The following is a 23,338-nucleotide window of genomic DNA, read 5'->3' as shown; positions in this document are numbered from 1 at the left end:
AAGGAAGGCAGAATAAGGAGAGGAAGGTGAAAGTGAAACAAAACGGGCGAGGGACAGGAGGTATGAACAAGATCGACAACGAGGAGTATGTCCATGGCACAGGAGAGACGATAGAAAGGTCGCCCGGCTGGGACAGGGGAAGAGGTCAAAGATCATTAAGATGGTGGATCAGAGACACGGGAGTCAAAGAAGAAAGTCACAAAATGGGTGGAGCATAAGAGTCCAAGGGCCAGATGTAGGAAGGCCATTACCGGTCGGTAACGGCCGAAATCGTCCGTTACCGACCGGTAATAACCTTTTCTTGTGTAGGTGGTATATTTACTGATCCGGTAAATAACGAATCGGTATTTACAGATTCTGTATTTACCGAATCATCATTTACCGATTCAGTATTTACCGAATTGGTAAATGGGATGTAGGAAGCTCTTTAAAGAGTGCTTTTGTGCTTTAAGGATTCGTTATTTACCACCAACTATTCGTTGGTGGTAAATAACGAACACCTGAGTAAATGCAAATCTGTGCATTTACACCTGTGCCATGTGACAGACATACATGCCTTTAGGGCATGTTTGTGTGCCACATGTGTACACCAGCACTATTCAGGGGTGCAACAGGGTGTCAAAGTGACACCCTGCCACCCTTGACTCTTTCCCAATCTTGCCGAATCGGTATTTACCGATTCGGTAATTGACATTCATTCCTATGGGCCTCCAGGCCCATAGGAATGAATGGCAATTACTGAATCGGTAAATACCGATTCTGTAATTTTTAGCTACATAGCATTTACCGATTCGCAAATACTGAATCGGTAAAATTCGGTATTTACGAATCAGTAAATACTATTTACCTACATCTAGCCCCAAGTCAGAAAGTCAAGGGAGCACATTCCAAAAGCAACAAGAGCAAATTTTGCGGAGGGTAACTAGAGGGGGAAAAGAGCCAGAGAGCCAGGAGGTAGGTGGGCAGTTGGTTTCAAAGTCATAGCCATACTGTCCACCAGCAAAATTCAAGGCAGCGGGGACAGTAGTGTCCGATCCGGTGTCCATAGGTCAAGGAAGCATGTTGCAGGCACCAAAACAGCAGTCCATACAGGGAAAGGCAACAAAGAGCGGTGCCGAGACTTCATACCTCCACTATGTCCCCAAATCAGGCCAGATGTCTTGCGAGGAGGCGAAACAGTCAGCAGCAATGAGGGCATGCAGTAGGCGCCCTCCCTACCGGCTGTGTCTGCCTCGTACCGCTGTTGCAGGCAGGCAGTACAACCTCAATGGCAGTCTTTCCCTACATGGGGTAAACCGGCAGAGCTGTACCTTGGGGGTGGGGACGGCGAGAGGGCTCTGCAGATCGATAAAGCTAGATGCAGCGGTATCAGGCTCCCATCTTACGACCTCCTGAGTGCAAGCTCGGTATCCTCCAAACGCATCTTAGTTCACAGTTGCTGCAGCTTTTTCTAAAACCCTTGACCGTTGTGTGTTTTCCCTGTGAGTCCTTCGGTTCATACGTTCCATAGGTGCCAACGAGCAAGATTGTGTGTTCAGATTTTCGTGACTTCCTTTAACACCCGGACAATAAACGTCACTGTTCATGTTTGTTCTCGCGACGGGCTTCACCTCTGGATTCACTGCCCTCCCCAATAAAACCAAATATACACCGACTCTCATCTCCACAGCTTCCACTCTGGTGCGGCTTGGGAGAGGTGGGAAAGGTACGGGGTGCTTACCAGAAGTGTCCTTTGAAGTTGTATCTGCGTGCGCCTCTGGGTTAAAAGGGATGCTTCAATGCACATTCTATGTATACTGCACGCAATATGTAACACAGCCGCTGCTTTCTCAAGCAGACCTAACCATGGACTGGAGACAGCCCTGACGAATTTCTACTGACTTAGATTAATGCAGCCACCTGTTACTTTTATGCTTTTTAAAGTATTTTAAATATACAATTCCATACAGTAACTGTTTCAATCAGGAACCCATTGAACTCTCTGCGGAGTGTTAATACTCACTCTTTCGGACGTCTGGAAAGGCATTTCCTTCCTGCTCTTTCTTGTAATTTCACGTGTGCAAATGAGGCAGCTGGGGGTGAAGTGGCAGCTGATGAGCGGAACGACAGAGGGCGCCCGACCTCTCTACAGAACCTTGATAAACATATTAATTGATCTGATGCAATAGATCTCAGAAGAGTTTAATATGAAGGACACTGGCGAGGACTCCTCCCACTGCCAGATACTCCTTGCAATTTTATCTGCCTCTTGCATGTTCGTGCTTTCTCCCTTTGTGCCAGTAGGAAGTGTGGAGATGCAGGGGCTAAGAAGGGGTGAAAAAAAAGACAAAGCTCATTAACATGCAAATGGTCTTTTTAAAGACCTGTGAAGTACTCAGGTGGCTGTTGTGTGCCCGTGAAGCTGTCTAGCCCGGGGATCCACACAGGAAGGTGGGGGTGTGGAGGGGGGCTGAAGCTGAAGCACTTTGAGCACATTGGGCTTTGCATGCCTGCAACACTCTGCCTCCCTCCTGGATTTCGCGCCGCTCGCGTTTTAAAAGTGGCGGCGCGACCTGTCTCGTAGGGATGTCTGTGAGCTGTGTGCGCGCTAAATCTAGGACACTGCGTGCTCCGGGTTACCATCCTGCGTGCGCACCCATGCGCGCAGGTTACTGGGAACAGTGGTCCACAATAAGATTCTCCATGGATCAAAAAAACTTCATCATCCAGTCTTTAAATCATTGATAGCTGTGGGTTGTTTATTCTTGAAGATTGAAGAAGCAGTTCACAAAATCATAATGGATATGCTTAACGTCAGCATCAACAGTAGATTAAAAGTCCCAATGCATTTCGGGCTAAAGAAAAGAGCCCTTCGTCAGGGGTATCTGCGAAACATTAATACATAATATAAGAGTCTGGCAAGTATACAGTTCATCTGGCTTATTCAAAAAGGAGGGAGGGGAAGAGCGACATTCAATTTGGCCATGTTGTGAGTAAAATCAGACCAGAAAAGTGAAAGTGATGTGAACCAGAAACGAGGAGGTGAAAAAACGTGCTATGGGATAAAATGAAACATGTGCACATGTGAAAACTTGACCAACACCGTCATCAGTGCCATCGCTAGAGAAAAGAAAAAAGAGCTATGTAACATACCGCAACTATCGAGGAATCTCCTCAGTAAGGCAACCGCTTACAACAACTGAAATCTAAAAAAATGAATAATGAGCACATGAACGTGATAAGCCATGGGTAGGAAATAGAACACAAATAGAGTAAGCCAAAACGCTTACCTAAATCTAAAGTGATCGAACATATGTGGAAAAATGAGATGCGAACAGGTGACCTGTAGTTCAACCGCTGTGAAGCTGTAAACCCAGTCAGGAAACGCCGGAGCATCAAGGACGCCGTGGCTCGTGCCCAGTATCGTGTAGCGACTGTTGTCCAATAGGACAGAGATTTTGGTGAGTTTGGCAGTTGAAAATAAAATGAACGGCTCGGAAAGTAACCAAATGTTGTGGACACTCACCAAAAAATTACAGAAAAATTACAGCGCTGGAAGTTCAGAGATTCGAATAGAAAACACCAGTTACAGCAATGGCGTAGCGGCGTGTGGGCTCATAAAAAACAAACGTGTGATAGCAATAGAAAAGAGACTGTGCTAAAAACAAAAAGCGAACTGAACGAAATGTGCAACCCACGCAGTGAGAAGCGAAACTAAATAAAATAAACTTAATGGTGGAAAAAGAAGCCAAAGTGAACATGATGGGAAAGTACACAAAAATGAGATGTCAAATAATGTTAATTCGAAAAACAATGAAACAATCAAAAATCTTGGTACATAAACATACTGGAAACAACAGTCTATCCAGCATAAATCCCGAACAGGATACATATGAGTCAATTACAATTTAAAAGAGAGCATGATATCACATTATAGATAACAAGACAGTTCAAATGTGTCATTCAACCCAGTGTGAGACAGTGTCTGCATATACCAGATCCAGTAAGTTTCACGTTGTGATAAGGGTTTACACATGTCTCTGTCTGGCCGATTTTCAACAACCTCGAGAACCCCAAATCTCAACTGAGCGATGGTGTGTCTATCGGGGAACTGATTGTTTTAGTCCTAATACGACACTTATGCTCAGTGATGCGAGTGCGTAAAATTCTCCCCGTTTTCCCAACGTAATACAAATCACACGGGCATTTAATTAAATAAATAACATGGTGACTGTTACAGTTGGCATTGAAATTTAAAGATATCTTTTTGCCTGATTGTGGATGAAGTAGCAATTTTCCAGTGATAACATTATTACAATGTGAACAGTTCATGCATTTAGTCATGCCCTTCAGGGGAACATCCGATTTTCGTTGAGGTCTATTCAAAATCTCTTTAAGATTACAAGACCTTTTGTAAGCAAAGAGTGGGGGATCTGAAAACATGCCTTTGAAATCCCTGCTCAGATTGAAGTAGAATCCACCTATCTAGTATACTGGATTTCAACAACTTGGAATGAGTTGAATATGTAGAAACAAATACCTCCCTGGTGGACCCTGGTGGTTTGAATTTCTTTTTTAGCAGTTCTTTGCGGCATAATGCTAATGCCCTATTGGCTGCCTGGTCAACAACCGATAAAGGATAACCTCTAGCTAAGAATTTGTCTTTAGATTCTGTGATCGTCTGCCTGCCAACCTCAGTATTGGAAGTAATGCGCTTAATCCTCAGAAATTGAGAAAAGGGCAGATGGTGTTTTAATGACCTCGGATGAAAACTTTGATATGAAAGAGCATTGTTGCGATCTGTGTTTTTTTTTTTTAAATAGTAGTTTCAATAGTGTTGTGGGAGAGAGTGAGCAAAACATCTAGAAACGCTACACTGTGTGATTCAATTTGGTTAGTGAATTGAATCCTGGGATTAATGTCATTCAACCGGTAAACCACAGTTTCAAGATCACTCCATGATCCATGCCAAATGATGAGTATATCATCGATGTAACGGCGATTTGCAATAAGGTGAGTAGTTCATAGAGGGTCAGATAGAAAGTTCTCGGTTTCAAATTTGAGCATGTAGATATTAGCATAGCTGGGGGCTCCCGAAAAGCCCATCGAGGTGCCATTAGTTTGAAGAAAAAAATGTCCATTCCATTGAAAATAGCTGTGGAATAAACAAAAATGGAGAATTTCCAACAAAAATACTCTGTTGGCCCTGATCGTGTCATTCCTAAGCAAAGCCCATTCAATCGCTTCCATGCCTTCTAGGTGAGGAATAGAAGTGTAAAATGACACTACATCAACAGTACATAACCAAATCTCTCCATTCTCGGGGATAAGTGTGGCACGAAGAATGTTCAACAAATGTGTCTGTGCCGTATCTTATACATATGATGGACTGGATTGCACTGTAGGTTGAAGAAAAGTGTCTAAGTAGTGCCCAAGAGAATAATGAATGGACCCACATCCAGAGACAATAGGTCTCAATGGGGGGTCTATGAGACATTTATTAATTTTGGGCAACATGTATACCCCAGGCCTGCTGGGAAAACGAGTAAACAAGAATTCCTTAGTTTTGGTGTTAATGCATTTCATTTCCAAAGCATATGTTAAGATGGTATCCAATATAGCCAAAAATTTGTTAGTGGGATCTTGAGATAAAGGCAGATATGTAGAAGAATCCTGCAACATAATCTCAATTTTATCCTCATACTTTTTGCGATCCATGGCCACTAAAGCGCCACCTTTGTCTGCTTTAGTGAAATGTAGAGTAGTGTTTGTTTGTAAAGAATGCAATGCTAGTCTTTCACCTCTAGATAAATTAGAGGAAGCACTAGATGGTGGAGGTAACTTAGCGATATCTTGTTTGACCAGAGTCTCAAAAAGATCAATAGTCTTGTGTGAAATTAGTGAAACAAAAGTATTCAAATTATTCAAATTATTTTATTATGATAACGGAACTCAAAAGAGATCCACATAAGAATTCATGAAGTCATACAACAATTTTCGTAAAAATACAAAAGAAATATACATAGTATTAAGTAATCAATATAATGTTAAAAAGCATTTGAAGTAATAAAATAATTTAAAACAAAACATTTCGTCAGGGGGGTTAAGCATTGCTTCAATGAAATCAAAGGCAGTACGAATATCCAGTTGGAGGCACATAGGTCTTAGCCATTTACGTCTAAATGCCATAAGGGCCGGACAAACGAAAACAACATGGTACATATCCTGGGTTTTAAGATTACAATGATTACAGGTATCTGAACTACCATGCCATTTGGCCAAAAGGCAATTTAACAGGAGAAAATTATACCTTAACAGCAGCATAAATCGCCTAATTCCATGAGGAAGATTCCAGCATATGTATGGTTGGGGAGTTTTTATTTTACAAAATTTGCCAATGGGGAACATTCCTCTCACCGCTTTACTTGATCCACTATCAACTCTAAAGCTCAGCTCCCAAGAAGCAGATTTTAAAGAAAACTTCAGTTGGGTGTCAGATAATGTAAAGAGACTTTGTTCGTCTAGCTGTAATAGCATAACAGCCTGTCGGAAATTCCTCACAATGGAGGAATGAGCATTAAAGGAACCCAACAGCTCACTTTTTATTAGATATCTCAATGTGCCAGGCATTCCTCTTGCAATGTTATAAACCCAGCGCACCACACTCGCAGATGCCTGAGCCCAAGAGCTACGCAAGCCGAATTCTCGTCTTAAAGAAGACGTAGAATTTGCGGAATTGACAGAGGCTAAATTGCGTAATATTTTTCTTCAGTAGAATCCAAAAAATTCCAACATGCCATATCCACTATTTCTAATCCGTAGATTAGGGATGCAGGGATTTTTGCTCGGAAAACCTCGAGCAATATGGAAAAATGCCTTCTGCCAGTCGCTTTGTAAAGGGAAATAAGACTCTTCCCTTGAACGAAGGCTTTTCTGCTGTTATTCTCAGTGTGGGCTTTTTCACTAAGATTGCTCATGACAATCTTTTCAAGGAAGGGATAAGATTTCACTACTTCTAATCTTTCACCCCCAATGGACCAATAATAATTTTCATATTTGGATTTTCTCTTTCTCTGGAAGCACATTATTTTACTCTTTGAGATATTTATTTTTAAGAAGTGAGCCTTAGCGTAGGAGGACAGGGCTTGTAAGCGGTCATTCAAACCTTTTGGGGTGAGGTCCAAGATTAAAATAGCATCTGCGTACATTAAGCACGCTATTGGAGCTCTCCCCAAAAGTGGAGCAATACCATTACTTGTTGATAGGATAGCTTTAGGGAGGTCGGCGATATATAGGGAAAACAACAGGGGGGCCAATAGACAGCCCTGTTTCAGACCATTATTTGTGGGTATAACCCTAGATAGTCCTCGCTCGCCACCCATTAAAACTCTGCACCAAGTGTCTGTGTGTAGTGCGATAACTAATTTTAATAAACTAGACGGTATCTCTAATTTGATTAACTTACTCCACAGCAGGGGCCTGTCCACTTTATCAAAAGCCGTAGAGAAGTCGATGAAAGCCCCAAATACACCCCCTCTACGAACTGTAACATATTTTTCCACCAGGATTTGAAGAGCAGTAAGATTATCCAAAGTACCATGTTGTTTCCTAAATCCAGTCTGTTCCAACGGGAGTATTGCAGATTTTGTTACCCAGTCATTTAAATTATTCAATAAACATTTGGCAAAAACCTTGCCTATGGCATCTAGGAGGGCTATTTGTCTATAGTTTTGAGGTAAGTCTCTAGCCCCCTTTTTGTAGAGCGGGATTAGTAAACTCCCCTTCCAAGAATGAGGCACAGTGCCATTAATAAAACAGAATTTAAAGACTGGGTACAAAATTTTTCCCCATAACCTGCTATAGGATTTTAGCACAGAAATTGGAATTTCATCTGGGCCTAATGCGCCAGATGAGCGTAAAGCTTTGATTGCTGCAACTATTTCCAATTCAGATGGAGGGTCGTATGGAAATGAATCCTCCTGCAGTTTATCAGAACAAAACTTCTCACCATTGCTGTTATATAGTTGTTGTATAAAATCAACCCATATCTGCTCATTAATGGATAACGGAGAGGGTCTGGATCTCACCCCACATCCTTCTCCAATTAATGTCCAGAAGGACTTTACCTGCCCACTCTTAGATGCCTCATAAAGTTTAATCCAGAGAGCATCTTCATTCTCCCGTTTTAATCTAACCTTTAACCTGTTTCTTCTTCTTCTCAGGAGAGAAATTCTCTGCCTACGTTCAGGAATAAAGGAGAGATATTGGGCCCTGACTAATTTATTTATTTCTTTATTTAGGTAACGAAGGTCAGAAGGGATTTTAGGAATTGGCTTTCTTGATGGTGGCTTTCGAACTTTAGCTTTTAAAGTTTGTAAAAAAAACACAAAATAGAGTAGCTCTCTACCTTCCCATAAAATTAAATTCTCAGCTGTGTGTTCTAATATATTAGACAAACTTCTAATGGACCCTAAATTCCAATAACATTTCCCTTTATTATTAATGTTCAATAGATCATTTCCAATTTTCCATGAATCCCTTTGAGGTGATATTGTATTTAGTGTTAAAAGTAAAACATTATGATCACTAACATCAGTAACTAGAACAGAAAAATCCTCTAAGGAACAAAAGAAGGTACTATCAACTATCATATAGTCGAGAATAGAACCACAATTTCCTAGCTTATGAGTGAAATGGGCGGGAATATCCGAAGGGAACCTTCCATTAATTATAATGCAGTCTACCTCGGATAAACACTCTAATATTAGTTTCCCTCTTTTATTTATTTTAATGCTCTCCGGAAAGATAGCTTTAGGTATCATAAAAGTTTCCTCTCTTATCTTATTCCTAAATATCTCAAGGGCACAATTAGATATTTTACCATTTAGATCTCCTAGTAGTAAAATGTGGGGGGGGGGAAAGGGGATTCCTGTAAATTTAATATAAAAGAACTAATCATCTTAATGCTGGAATTATACTTTACTTCTGGAGGCAAGTAGACATTTATTATTACAAATGATTTCTGGGAAGCATCCTTGGCGGAATTTATTATGGTTATTGCCTGAAATAATTTATTTGGATCCAGGTAGTGAGTATAATTCCACTTAACCTTGTTTGACAAAAGACAGGCTAGCCCTCCCTTTGCTCGGCCTCTCATAGAGGGAATTGCACTACTCTCCAAAACATAATAGTCTTTTACAGCCGGAAAATTCCCTGCCAGCCACGTTTCCTGCAAACAGATAATATCTGCGTCAAGAGACTGCAAAAATAACAACTTTTCTGAACTCTTGTTTAATCCAGCAATGTTCCACGATATTATTTTTAAGTTATCGTTAAAACTCTGGATTCATTCTGGATGCAAAACCCGATTTATCTGATAGGACAGCGGGCAACCAACTCCATTCCTGATCAACATCCTTTACCCTAGTTTGTTTAATGGGTAACGGATTATTAATTATCACCTGTCGGTCATTTTTTGATATCCGTATTTTTAGCTCTTCAGGCACTGCCGTAAGGCCATCAAGAGGACCGGATTTTATGCCTTGATGGAATGACATTTTTTGATATTTATGATTTTCTATTTTGACCGGTATAAAGGGATCAACATCAATTCCTCTTATTTGGAATTCTTCTGCCCATTGTAAGACATGGTTTGTTACCAATTTTGAGTAAAATTTTACCCGTGTTATCCTTCCGTTCTCAGAATTTATTAATGTAATTATATCTAGATCTACAGACTGAATCAATTTTAAGCTTTCTATTTCGTGAAAGTACTTAACTAAGGCAGATCTATTTAAAATAAGATCTGGATCAAAAATAGGTATGAAATCAAGATAAAGAGTATCCACATTGTTTCTAATCTTAGGTACTGTTTTAGATATATGTTCGGTTGCAACAACATCTGAAAAAGTAATAGCCAAAGGGTTAAGAGATGACTTTGATTTGGAATCTATAATTGGAGTTGGGTTTTGTTCCTTAACCACTTTAGTTTGCTCATCAAGATGTTGTTGACTTATATGAGAATGGTAATATTCTTGTGTCTTTGTGGGAATTGATTTTAATATTATTGATGGCTCATGTAACAGTTTAGAGTCAAGATCCACTGGATTAGAGATATCCAACAAGAGTTCTTGTTCACAATCAAAAATTATTTTCCTTTGCCTTTTTATAAAATCTACGGTTTGGTTTTCTTTTTTTGCATCGTTGTTTTTTTGATGCTATTATTTCCTTTTTTTCCTCCCTTAATGATGAAATTTGTTCTGAAAAAGTAGGAGGAATTGGAGTTTCTTTATTTGATTGCGAAATGAAAATTGGGAATATGGGGGGTAGAGCATTAGTTGAATTATCCTCTGTAGGTAATAAAGTCTCGATCTCCTGGCTAATGTAAGCTACGCAATTACCATTAGATGGATTCTCATTCCTGTGTACAGATGGTTCAAAAGTAACTGCAGTATTAGTATTAGTTTTAACCAGGGGATCTGACGGTAAAAGTACCTCAGGGGTTGCTTTTATATTTTTTATTTCCCCATTTACTTCCATACTTAAATTATTTGATGAAGTGATTATTTTTTGATCAAAGACACCATCCAATCCTATTGTGTTACTCAGCAGTGCCTTTAAAATCAGCGTTACTGTGTCTAATACATTATCTGATCCATTAACCATTCTTTCCAATAGCTGTAAAATTGATGAAATAAGCCGTTCTAAAGAAGATAAAGAATTCGAAATTACATTATCATCTCTTATAACAGAATTTCGTAGATCATTGTTATGGATATGAGTAGGACTGAGAAATAAATTCATTTCAGGGGTAGAAAACTCAGAGTTTTTTGACGGAGTACTACTATACAGATGTAACCTAGGAGTAGTTACAATATCCTGTGGATGAGAGGGGTTCTGTGTTTTTATTGATTCTTTCTGAGACTCTAGATTTATATCAGGGAGGGTGTAATCCTCTGGAAGGATATGCAAGGGGGAAGAAATTTCAGAATAGATTTTTTGGTTTACTTTAGAAGGAGAGGGAAAATTATGTACTAGAGCCACAACAGGAAAGACAGAAGTGCTACCTAAATCAGCAACATCCACTGCTTTTTCTTGGGTTTCAAGAAGATAGTCAGTATCTCCCTCTTGATTTTTATTTAATATATCATCTAGAGGGGGTAAAGCAATGATACCTGATAGTGTACTATCGTTTTTAATAACAGGGGAATCTTGTACATATTCCTTACAATTGATGTTAATAGTTTTCATAGGGGCCCCCTCCTGGTCTACCTTCTCCTTACCCTTATCCCACAATGAATAAAGTTGACATTTACTCTTTAGTTGTAAAGCAGAACCATCTTTGTTTCGTAATGGATTAGATTTGGTTTTGGAACAAGCTCTACCAACTAGAACTCTTCCTGATCTCAATTTCTTGGTAGTCATGCTATCTAGAGGAACAATGTACAATATCACTCTGTTAGTTCAACAATCACACTAAAGGGGGGTGGCCCAGCCCAGCCTCAGTCGGTCACAGTCGGTCCCGCCCTTGTCCCGGGCTTCTCCCGGCGCCCTCCCGCGCAGCGGAACACCCTGGTTGTTAATATACTGGCTGATAGGGAAGGGGTGGAGCCTGCAGGGAGAGCGTCCCAGCTGTTACTAATTGGGAGTTGTGGGCGCTCCTGGGACTTGGAGTCCTGCGCCCACAACACGCTCGCAGCCCTGCAGGTCCCAGCACCCAGGAGAAGGTTCAAAACACTGGTGCTGTATAGAGATGGCCTCTGGCGAAGCGGGACCCGCGCAGCGGGTACCGCGAGTTGTAGAGTGAAGAGAGGCAGAGAGTTCTGTACTCACAGGCAACACGGCAATCCCAAAGTCCAAATAGCGGCAAGAAAGCAGAGAAATCCGCAGGTACAGGCAAGGAGGCAGGTTTTCACAGCGTTGCCTAACAAGGGGAGGAGCCTGCAGGGAGAGCGTCCCAGCTGTTACTAATTGGGAGTTGTGGGCGCTCCTGGGACTTGGAGTCCTGCGCCCACAACACGCTCGCAGCCCTGCAGGTCCCAGCACCCAGGAGAAGGTTCAAAACACTGGCGCTGTATAGAGATAGCCTCTGGCGAAGCGGGACCCGCGCAGCGGGTACCACGAGTTGTAGAGTGAAGAGAGGCAGAGAGTTCTGTACTCACAGGCATCACGGCAATCCCAAAGTCCAAATAGCGGCAAGAAAGCAGAGAAATCTGCAGGTACAGGCAAGGAGGCAGGTTTTCACAGCGTTGCCTAACAAGGGGAGGAGCCTGCAGGGAGAGCGTCCCAGCTGTTACTAATTGGGAGTTGTGGGCGCTCCTGGGACTTGGAGTCCTGCGCCCACAACACGCTCGCAGCCCTGCAGGTCCCAGCACCCAGGAGAAGGTTCAAAACACTGGCGCTGTATAGAGATAGCCTCTGGCGAAGCGGGACCCGCGCAGCGGGTACGGGTACCGCGAGTTGTAGAGTGAAGAGAGGCAGAGAGTTCTGTACTCACAGGCAACACGGCAATCCCAAAGTCCAAATAGCGGCAAGAAAGCAGAGAAATCCCCCCAAAAGTACTTTTAGGTTTGAATTCAAGATACTCTTCATCATTATGGGATACATGGTCAGTCACAATAGAGGAGAAAAATGTCTTAGTCTTAATTTTCTAGTAAATCTAAACAGTGCGATTTGAGAATCTATACTCTTGGGTTTGCTAGTAGGTACAAGGGAACATCCTTTGTTGAGTATCGCAGTTTGACTCTTTGTGAGTTGTTTAGATGAAATATTCACAACTAATGTTTCTTTGTCCGGTGAGGTTTTCCTGAATCGGTGGCCTCTACGGGTTTGGCTGACTCTGTTACTGCCTCTAATGGAGGTTGTTTTTTTTTGGCGGGCTGGTCGCCAAAAAAGAAACCTTAGTGGAGCTGGAACTACCTGTCGCAGAGTCGCTATTGGGCAATGGAGTTGTGGAGGGCACTGGGAGACGAGTCATCTTGAGTGTGGGTAACAGAAGCTAAACTCCCTTCAGATGAAGTAGTGACGTCTTGTTCCGCGATTGGACCTTCTAAATGCAGGCAGGCTCCAGGAAATTGCAGTAACCAATCCTGGTGCTGCTCTCATGCTGCAGCACCAGGACTGGGGGGAGTGGCCTTTCTCGCTGCTCTTGAGGACACTGGAACTCTTTGCTGTCTCAAACCCAGCTGTTTGCTGTCTCTAACCCAACTGTCTAGGACATCTGGGTTAGGGGGGTTTAATCTGCACGTCTGGTTGGCCAGCCCAAGACGAATGGCCAAAAAGACAGGCACATTTTAAACATAAGTGCCCTGTCTATCACTGCTTTCTGCTGCTGCCTGAGGGGCAGCAGCACAAATCAGGAAAGCCCAAGTACCAACCCCTCCCCACACACCCCAACTCCTGACACTCAACTTGGGACGGGTTTTGAAAAATAAAATGGTAATAAATTAACTTTTATTACCATTTTGTTTTTCCATCTGGAGGCACTTTTTTAGTGGGGTGACGCACCTCCGCCTTAAGGGAGGAGCCACCCCGGTGTGGGTAAAAATCCTTAGTCGCTATGCATATGTAACACTTTAAGGTGCTTATTACCTGTAGGGCAGTGCATCCTGTAAGATCCATCATGCTTCAAAACATTAGTTGGGTAATATACTGAGGCTATAGAAAGCAAGAATTACAAAAACGATAACCGTATCATATCAAAAGCTTTATCAGTCAGACTGTTCTATTTTCCATTATAAGCGATGATTTCAGATTGGGTGAATCTCTTTGAAGATTTTAAATTGATGGGTGAAACATCTAGACCAAAGTATCAGCATTCGAAAGGCTGGGGACCATTTTTTTTTTTTTTTTTTTTAAATATATTTTTATTGCAGGAATCAGTAAATCAATACAGTATCGACCAGCATTGTGTTATGAACGACATATACAACAGAAAGCCCACCGACCCCCCTCCATAACGTTTGTACACAGCCAATTAGCCCATATCCCTGGGGTTGGGCGGCAAATGCAGCTGGGGTCAGTAGAATGCTGGAGCTGGTCCGGATAACACACTGTCCGTCTTCTGCTTTTCTAAACAAACCCAAAACCCCCAAAGTAAACCCCCCCCTCAAACTGCCCATTAACTGTGGAGCCCCCCCCCACCCCCCCACCATCAGCGCCAGGGAGCTCATCAACATAGGATCCATTGCTTGACCCACGGGGAAGGTAATAGTGCTATCAATGCTAATGTTTAGCGGGACTCGGGGCGAGTTGCCTCATCACATTCGGAGTCGCTGGGGGTACAATAATCTCTGAGGGCCTGCACTAGCGTTTCCCACTCTAACGCGGCCTCCTGCGCCTTCTCGTTACCCTGCCTCCAAGCCAGCTGGTATCTTAGCGCGCTCTCACCCGCCGCCCACTTCAAAAGCTCACTGTGCCATCTGCTGCCTGCCGGACCAGCCCGTGCCTTCCAGTTCCTGGTCACCTCTCGCTTAGCAAGTAGGAGCCCCAGGTCAATGAATTTACTGGAGATTTTATTCCGGGGGGTATGGGGGAACCAGTGCAGGAGCCCTACCGCCACATCGAATGATAAATGCCTCCCCGTCACCTCCTCTAAGGTCGCCGCTACCTCCTGCCAGTAGGACGTCAGTCCTGGACAGGCCCATAGCATGTGTAAAAGGTCCGCCTCCTGAGCCGGGCACCTAGGGCATTCCGCTGAAGCCGTGGCAAAATAACGCCTGATCTTTACCGGGGTCAGGTACGCTCTGTGGAGAACATAATAGTGGACCAGTTGGAAACGGGCGCTACGTGTACCCTTCCAGGCACGCCTCACCAGCTGGGCCCAGGTCGTCTCCGGGATCTCCCTACCAATGTCCTCTTCCCAGCGGGATTTCAATGTGGTGAGAGGAACCAACCCCTCGGTAATCAACCTGCCGTAGAGGCAAGTGACCGCCTTCACCGTGCCCGCCGACATCATCACGTACTGGCATACCTGAGACAATTGGGGTTCCTCTAGCCCGTTCTGCCAGTGCGCCTGGATCGCTCGCACAATGGCCGAATGCAGCAGAAAGTCGCCCCTGGAGATCCCAAAGCGGTCAATGAGATCCTGAAAGGACAAGAGCGCTCCGTCCTCGTACAGGTCCCCGACGAGCTGTAAACCTGAGTCCTCCCAGTCCGCCAATCGTGACCAATCCCCTCCGTGGGGGAGGGCCGTCCGCATCCCCAACGGTATTTCAGGCGCATATGGCTTCCGTAAGTGGCCTCTAGCGTGAGCCCGGTTCCAGCACAGTCGGATAGTCCGCTCCTCCATCGATAGGTCCCGTAGGACCAAGCGTTGTCGCAGCGCGATAAAGGAGAGGATGTGCCTGGCCATACCCGTCCCCCTTCCGTCTTCCGGGCCTCTAAATTCCCTGGCTATCTCCTGGGTGTAGGTCTGGAGCTGTGCCGCCAGATAGTACTTCTCGAAATCCGGCACAGCAAGCCCCCCCTCGTCCTTTGGCCTCATCCGGGTGTTGAGGGCCACCCGCCGCCGGCCCGTTCCCCAGAGGAACCCGACCACCATAGAACGCAGGCGACGAAACGTGGCCGGTGGAACCCAGATCGGCAAGGTTCGGAAGTAATACAATAGCCGGGGGAGCGCCACCATTTTGAGCAGGGCAATACGTCCCGCCACTGAGAGCGGCAGCGTGGCCCAGAAGTCCATGCAGCCTCGGAGCGCTCGCATGCAACGGGCAATGTTCCCATCTAGGAGGTCGGGTTGGTCATGATACACAAATACCCCGAGGTATTTAAAGCAGTCGGGCTCCCACCTGATCTCCTTACTTAGCGTAGGAGCGGGGGTGCCCCTGCGCATCGGGAAGAGGCAGGTCTTAGACCAGTTCACTTGGAGACCCGAGACTGCTCCGAACTCCGTTAGCGCTACTTCCGCTCCCCGCAAAGCGTCGACCGGATCCTCCAGGAAGAGCAACAGGTCGTCCGCATAGAGCGAGACATAATGCGGGCCCGCCGCCGTCCATAAGCCCGTGTAGTGGGCTCCCGAGCGGAGGTGCATCGCCAGCGGCTCTACCGCTAGTGCAAAAAGAAGCGGGGATAAGGAGCATCCCTGCCGCGTGCCACGTTCCACCGGATATCGCGACGAAATCAAAGGACCCGATCTAACCCTGGCCGAAGCGGAAGCGTAGAGGACTGCAGTCCATTTGACAAATCCCTCCCCGAGGCCGAATCTCCGTAATACCGTGCATAGGTAGTCCCATTCCAGGCTATCAAAAGCCTTCTCCAGGTCTACCGACAAGACCACCGGGGATGGGGCTTCCACGAATGGTTCCCCAAGCAAGCGGAACAACCGTCGGATGTTCATAGTCGTGTTCCGCCGTGGGATGAAACCGGCCTGGTCCTCATGTACTAGGGAACTCATATGTCCCAGCAGCCTCGAGGCCAAGATGCTGCTCAATATTTTGTAGTCCACCGTCAGCATGGATAGGGGACGGTAAGACCCCGGGTCGGACGAGTCCCGGCCCGGTTTGAGGAGAGGAACCACCAACGCCTCACACATCGAGCCAGGGAGACGACCCAACCTCTTCGCCTCCCTGTAGACCACTAGTAACCGAGGGGCCAAGAGGTCAGCGTAAGCTGCATAGAACTCCACTGGGAGGCCATCTAGGCCCGGGGTCTTGTTTCTCGCCATCCGTTTGATGGCCCCGCGGATCTCCCCTAAGTCGATATCGGATCCCAGGGTTTCAGCCACTTCCTGTCCTACTGTGCGGAGTTCCAGTGGGCTAAGATAGTTATCAAGCCGATCTGGGTCACGCGCGGAGCGACTACGGTATAAACTTTTGTAGTAATGCCGGAAGCAATTAAGAATCTCCGGTTGGGTGCAAACCTCGGTCCCATCTGCCCTACGCATATTTGTCGTCGTCTGGGACTGGCGCGTGGGGTTGGCCAACCACGCCAGCAACGCACTCGACCTGTCTCCCTCCGCAATAGACCGGACCGTATAGGCCTTATAATCAAAACAGCGGAGCCGCTCGACCTCCACCGCTACCTTCTCCCTCGCCTCTACCGTTTGCGTTTGCAATTCCGGGTGCCCGGGACGGCTAACCTCAAGCTCGCGGAGTGCCCGGTCCGCTGTATCTAAATCAGCCAGGATAACACGCCTCATGCCCACCTTCTTAGAGATACAGTAGCCCCTCACCACCACCTTAAAAGCGTCCCATTCGAACGCCCTAGTACTCGCGGAACCGCCGTTGGACGCAAAATAATCCGTGATTTTCTCCCCTAGGTCCGCCTTGAAGACACTGTCCTCGAGGATCTCGGGGCGCATCTTCCAGGTGGGTACTGCCGGCGTCCCGGGGAACCAGCGAATGTCCAGCAGGAGGGGGTTATGGTCCGAGATGGTCCGCGATAGGTACTCCGAACGGACCGCTGCCGAAACTAGTTCGGGCGAACCAAGAAAGCCATCTAGCCTGACATGTAGCTCATGGAGGCTCGAGAAGTATGAATAATCTCTAGTCGCGGGGTGATGCGCCCTCCAAATGTCCGTCAAACCCCAGCGGGTCTGCCAATCCTGACGACCCTTGGCCGTACGCCGGACTGGGGAATCGGGGAGCGGGGGATGCGAGCGGTCCATGTCCACATCTACTACGGAGTTAAAGTCTCCCCCCAGCAGGAGGGGCCCGGCAAAAAAGTGGGCTAGCGAGCCCGATAACCCGGAAAGGAAGGCAGTCTGGTCAACATTAGGAGCATACACACAGCAAACGTTCAGATCCCTCCCTCCTAGGGTGCCTGAGATGGCCACGAAACGCCCCTCTGGGTCCAACACTGTCCTCGTGACCTGAAAGGGGACTCCTGCCCTAATCCATATTAGCGCCCCCCTGGCATAAGCAGAGTACGCCGTGGAGAAGACCTGCCCTCGCCACCTACGCTGAAGCGCCGCCCCTTCCGCCTTGTTCAGATGCGTTTCCTGCAGCAGCGCCATTTGCACTCCCCTACGCACTAAATAAGCATGGACCTTGTGACGCCCGGACATAGTGTGAAGCCCCCTCACGTTCCAAGTAACACATTTCAAGTTAGCAACATCAGCCATTGTCCCAGAGTGTTCTTGCACAGTCTTCCCGTTTGGGTCCCCCCAAAGAAAAAGCATCAATCCTCCCAGCGCTGATGGCGGCCATTTTCCCCAACCAAAACCAAACCACCCAAAAACCAACAAGGCCCCCCCCCAACCACCCCAGAACAGGACCCAAACTGCACCATCTAGATCCCATCCAAACCTCGGCGTGTATCGACCCCAAAACCCCCCCTAGTCCCACGGTCGCCACCGTAGGAAGGCCTTATGGGCCAGGTGCGGGCTGGGCGGAGGCAGTGGGCCCTCGTCGCCCAGGCTACCAGGACTATAGCAAGCCCCCCCCGGTATCGAAACCTCCTGGGGCAAGAGCAGAGGCCCCCCAACCCTCCCTCCTCCGTTGTCAGCAATAAAGAACGGCAACCGCCTCCCCCCTGCCGGGCCCCCACCCAAAACAAGGCAGCGTACCCCGTCACCCTTGTCCGTCTAAAAGGTCCTCCACCGACTTCGGTGTGATCACCGGTGTATGGGTACTGTCTGCCACTGAATCCTCCGAGTCCGATGGTGCCCCCTGGGCACCCGGGTTTTCTTCCTCCTCCTCGAGGGTTTCACCTCTTGCTCCCGATAGTTCCGACAGAACCTCCAACACTCCCCTCCGCTCCGATGATGTCTCCGCAGTCGATGGCCCTCCCGTGCGGCCGCGGCGATTTCTGACTCTCTTGGATCGCCTCCTTTGTTCCGGCTCATCCTCCCGTTGGGTCGAGGCGCCGAAGCCATCTTTCCCTGTCCGATACAGTTCGAGCCAGTCACAGACCTCCTCCGGGGTGTCGAAGAACTGGGTTTTGTCGTCGACAATGACGCGTAGCTTTGCGGGGAATAGGAGGGAATATTGGATGCCCTCACTTCTGAGTTCACGCTTAACCGCCAGGAAGGAGAACCGCTTGCGTTGCGTCTCGTAGGTATAGTCAGGGAAGATGTTCACCTGACTGTTCGCAACCTGGAACGGGCCATTGTGCCTGGCGGCGTTTAGGATCAAGTCTCTGTCCCGAAAATGTAGCAACCGCGCCACCACCGGCCTTGGAATGCGTCCCTGCTGTAGGGGTCGTGCTGGAACTCTGTGGGCCCGTTCCAGAGTGTAGAAGGAGGACAGCCCCTCCGGGACCACCGCGTCTCGGAGCCAGGTCTCCAAGTATCGCACCATATCACCATCCTCGATTTTTTCCGGCAGGCCCACCACTCGAATGTTGTTCCTTCTGTTGCGGCCTTCCGCATCCTCCGCCCACCGTTCGAGGGTCTCGATTCGGGACATGGCATCCTTTATCGTCGCAGCTAAGGTTCTCTGCGCCGGTTCCAAAGTTTTCACCGTGCCCTCCACCTCCTTGACCCGGTCTGAGAGTTTACCATGGTCCGCCCTAAGGAGGCCCAGGCCTGTCGCCACCTGAGCAATGTCCTGTTGGAGGGCCGACCGAGTAGCCTCTATCGCCTCCAGTATTCGGTCGAACTGTTGCTGCAGTGGAGCGCCATCAGGTCTTTTGGGGTCTCCTTGCTCTTCCTTGTCCTGGGCTTCAGAGTCCGAGGTGGTCTGGTTGGATCCCTTGGCTCCTCTGGGTTTCCCCATGCTGCCGGGGGCTCTCCGTGGGTGTCCCGGAGTATGCGTCTCCGCGTACAGGAGTCGATCACGACCTTCCCGGGAATTCGTTCTCACGTCGGGTCTGGGCGATCTCCTTCTCCAGAGCCTGTAGGGACTCCGCCGCCTCGGTTCACACCACCGCCACGTCGTCCGAGGGCACCGATGAGGGGGCGGAGACAACCGTCGCCTGGACGGGCAGGCCCGTTCACCCACTATAGCTCCCGGGTGAGGGCCACCAACTCCCTCGGTTGTTCCGTGGCGCCAGAGTGTCGCGCCTCCCATGTGAAAGGCTGGGGACCATACAAGTTCTGGCTAGTAATTCAATAGCCAATGTCACTCGTTTGCTTGAACACCAGTCTCACCAGTTACATTTCAACAGTGCCAAAATGCTCCAACTCCATGAACTATTGGTCACTGCAGTTTAAGCCTTTTGATGTCATCACATTTTATAAGGTTTAACCTGGAATAAAGTAGCAGAGGATTGTTGCCACAGGCATAGCTTGGTCTTGGACGTGGGTAATTAGGCACACTGGACTGAGAAAAGATTAAATTGCAATGATGGGGGCCCTAGACAATAGAAAAATGGTGTGTTTAGTTTGTGGATATCTCTTGGTTGTGGATGTGTCCTCTTTCCTGTGTGAAAACCTCATGGCCAACAGCAATTATCATTATCAGACCATATAGCAAGAAGCGGCTACCTGGCCTCGACCATGAGAGTTAGGATCATTTGTCTCTTATGTCATGGGGTCCGTCCTACTATGGCTCTACAAACTGGGCCAAGTACAACACTTTCAGCACTGGACTCTCAGTGGCAGTGATGGCGAGCAGTCACAAGCTTACGTCGGTATTTTCGGTTGCTTAAGCTCAGAAGTCAATCTTCCAGCAACCAGTACAATAAATGATCTTCCAAGCCAGTGATTTTCTTTATAAAAGAATACAACTTTATTACACACAAAAACTAGATACTTCCAAAGTAACAGAAACTAGCACTGTTTAGTGAACTGGGCACTGAGGCTACTGCTATCCACTCCTCTCCGCCCAGGTTCCCCTCCTCCTGTAAATAAGGCACTTCTCTACTATGGGTAAAAATAGCGCTGTTAGCATGAATCAAAGTTCAGGCAAGTTTATCACAGTTCTCATTAGTCTTTGGTCCCTCAACAAAATGCAGGTCTTTAAAGTGCAGTGTTGGGGTCTGCAGTCTGCTGGCGACAACCTGCCATGTTGTTCTTGCTTCTAAGAGAGAACGTGCTTCCCAATTCGCAGTACTTCAGTTTAGGTGAGGGAATGGTGCGGGGCAACTGCAGTAGCCAATGTCAGAGGCCCTATGGCCAGGAATTTCAGGTAACTTTCAGATGGCTCTCCGGGAAAGTAGGGGGTGGAGTAGCTGCCATAATCAATAAAAGCTATACATTTTCTAAAATGTCGTCTCTCGACCTTATCGCAGTTGACAATTTGGTTATTAAGCTTGACTCTAGATCAGGATCACTTTTATGTGTATTGTTATATAGACCCCCCCAGAATATGCCAATATTCCCATTTTACTTGTGTGACCAACTGGCCACTTTGGTCACCAACTATACTAACATCCTCTTAATTGGCGACTTTAATTTCTGGTTTAACAGTGAGCTTTGTGGCCCCTCGGCCAGTGGACTTACGGAGCTCCTCACAGGGCTTAATTTCAGCCATCACAGTAACACTGCCACCCACACTAAAGGGCACACACTAGATCACGTCTGGAGTATGAACCTCTGTATCTCTCCCCCCGTTGTTTCCCCATGTATTTGGTCCGACCATTTTCTGATTCAATTTAACATCTCCATCCTTGTGCCTAAAACAAATGCGGACACCTAGGAGGGATTTATCAGAAAATGGGGCTCCGTGGATACTTCAGCCTTTATGGAAAATTTAGAGAACACTATACCCCTTCATAATACTGACCTAAATGAGACTGTGGCCAACATCTCTAACTGGCTTGCAACCGCAAGTGATATTAACGCCCCGCGGAAAAAACTTAAAACTATTCGTCAATCGGACGCTCATAAATGGTTTTCCCCTGACCTCAAGGCTTAAAAACGGATTGTTCGCCAAAAAGAGCGCGCATGGAGAAGATCCTATGATCCTCTCAAAAAGGCCCTTTATTCAGCCGCTCGCGCTGACTACATGAAAGCCATCCTTTCAGCCAAAGTTGCCTTCTTCTCTAACATAATCGAACAATAAAACAATAACTCTAAGGACATTTTTTCGATAGTCAATAAACTCTCGAATCCGGGTAGAACCCAGCCCAAGCCTGTGGTTACTCAGGATTTCTGTAATACTCTTAATCAATATTTCCTGGATAAAATCGTGACTATTAAATCCAGCAACCCCTCCACTACACTCGTCCCTTCTGACCAGACATATGTCACGAACACTCATCTGCTGGATCATTTCCCTTCCCTGGATGTCCCGAGCCTTCTTACCCTTCTGAATAGGGTAAAGTCTGGATCCCCTCGAGATTGCTGTCCACCTTTTATTTTAAAAAACGTATTTGCTGCTTTCCCCTCCCCTATTCTATGTCTCCTTAACACATCGTTAACTTTAGGCATGGTACCTAACTCGTTTAAGGAGGCAGTCGTGGTGCCCCTCCTAAAAAAAACAAGAGCGGAGCCCACTATTTTAGCCAATTACAGGCCAATCTCCCTCCTTCCTTATCTAGCCAAGGTATTGGAAGCTCATGTTACTTCACATCTTTCCAGTTTCATTGAACAAACCCACGTCCTGGATCCTGCCCAAGCCGGGGTTCGACCGGCCCATTCAACCGAGTCGGTTATCACGGCGGTCCTGGACTCCCTACGTCATAATGCATATATGGACATCCCTCAGGCCTTGGTCCTCCTCGATCTGTCAGCCGCGTTTGACACGGTGGACCACAACATCTTGCTCGACCATGTCAGACTAGCCGGCATTTGTGGCCTAGCCCACGGCTGGATCAGGTAATTTCTTAGTGATTGCTCGCAGGCAGTTGGTTTGCCCCCTTTTTCATCCCCTGCACTCCCTATCACTTCTGGGGTCCCCCAGGGCTCTTCACTGTCCCCTATTTTATTTAATATTTACCTGCTTCCCCTGATTCAGTCTCTTAAAACCTTAAAAGTTACCACCTTTAATTATGCAGATGATCTGCAACTCACTTTCACAATTGACAATTCCCCTGACTCGATCAATCTATTTCAGAACACCATGCTCCATATATGCCATTGGATGGATGGCAACCAATTGAAGTTAAATCCGGATGAAACGGAATTGGTCCTCTTCGGCAAAAGCCAGCTATTCTGGGGCCCACATTATTGGCCATCTGAATTTGGCCCCCCTCCTATCCCGTTCAACTCGGTCAAAAGTCTGGGGGTGCTCATTGACAGAGAATAATCATTAAAACCTCAAGTAAACTCGGTGGTGGCCACATGTTTTCTTCAGCTCTGTAAAATAAAAAACATCAGTCGGATGCTCACACAGTCAGCCTTGACCCAGGTGGTGATGGCCTTGGTGTTGTCTTATTTAGACTATGCCAACGACATCTACCTGGGCCTCCCTGCGGCCCTTAGTAGGCGCCTGCAGATGGCCCAAAATCAGGCTGCTAGACTTATATATCAACTCCCACGCTGGCAGTCAGCCATACCACTAATGAGGCAACACCACTGGCTCCCTTTTACACAGCG

At 46.7% G+C, this 23,338-nt stretch overlaps 1 protein-coding gene across 4 annotated transcripts in view; it reads left to right on the top strand.

The window, feature by feature from the left end:
• ACSL6 (acyl-CoA synthetase long chain family member 6) overlaps nucleotides 1–23,338 on the top strand; it is a 548,884-nt gene that overhangs the window by 470,727 nt on the left and 54,819 nt on the right. The gene's annotated exons all lie outside the window — the stretch shown is intronic.

This window comes from Lissotriton vulgaris, chromosome 7 (genome assembly GCF_964263255.1).
Source record: "Lissotriton vulgaris chromosome 7, aLisVul1.2, whole genome shotgun sequence".
Classification (NCBI taxonomy): domain Eukaryota; kingdom Metazoa; phylum Chordata; class Amphibia; order Caudata; family Salamandridae; genus Lissotriton; species Lissotriton vulgaris.
This window is presented reverse-complemented; position numbering and strand designations above follow the sequence as displayed.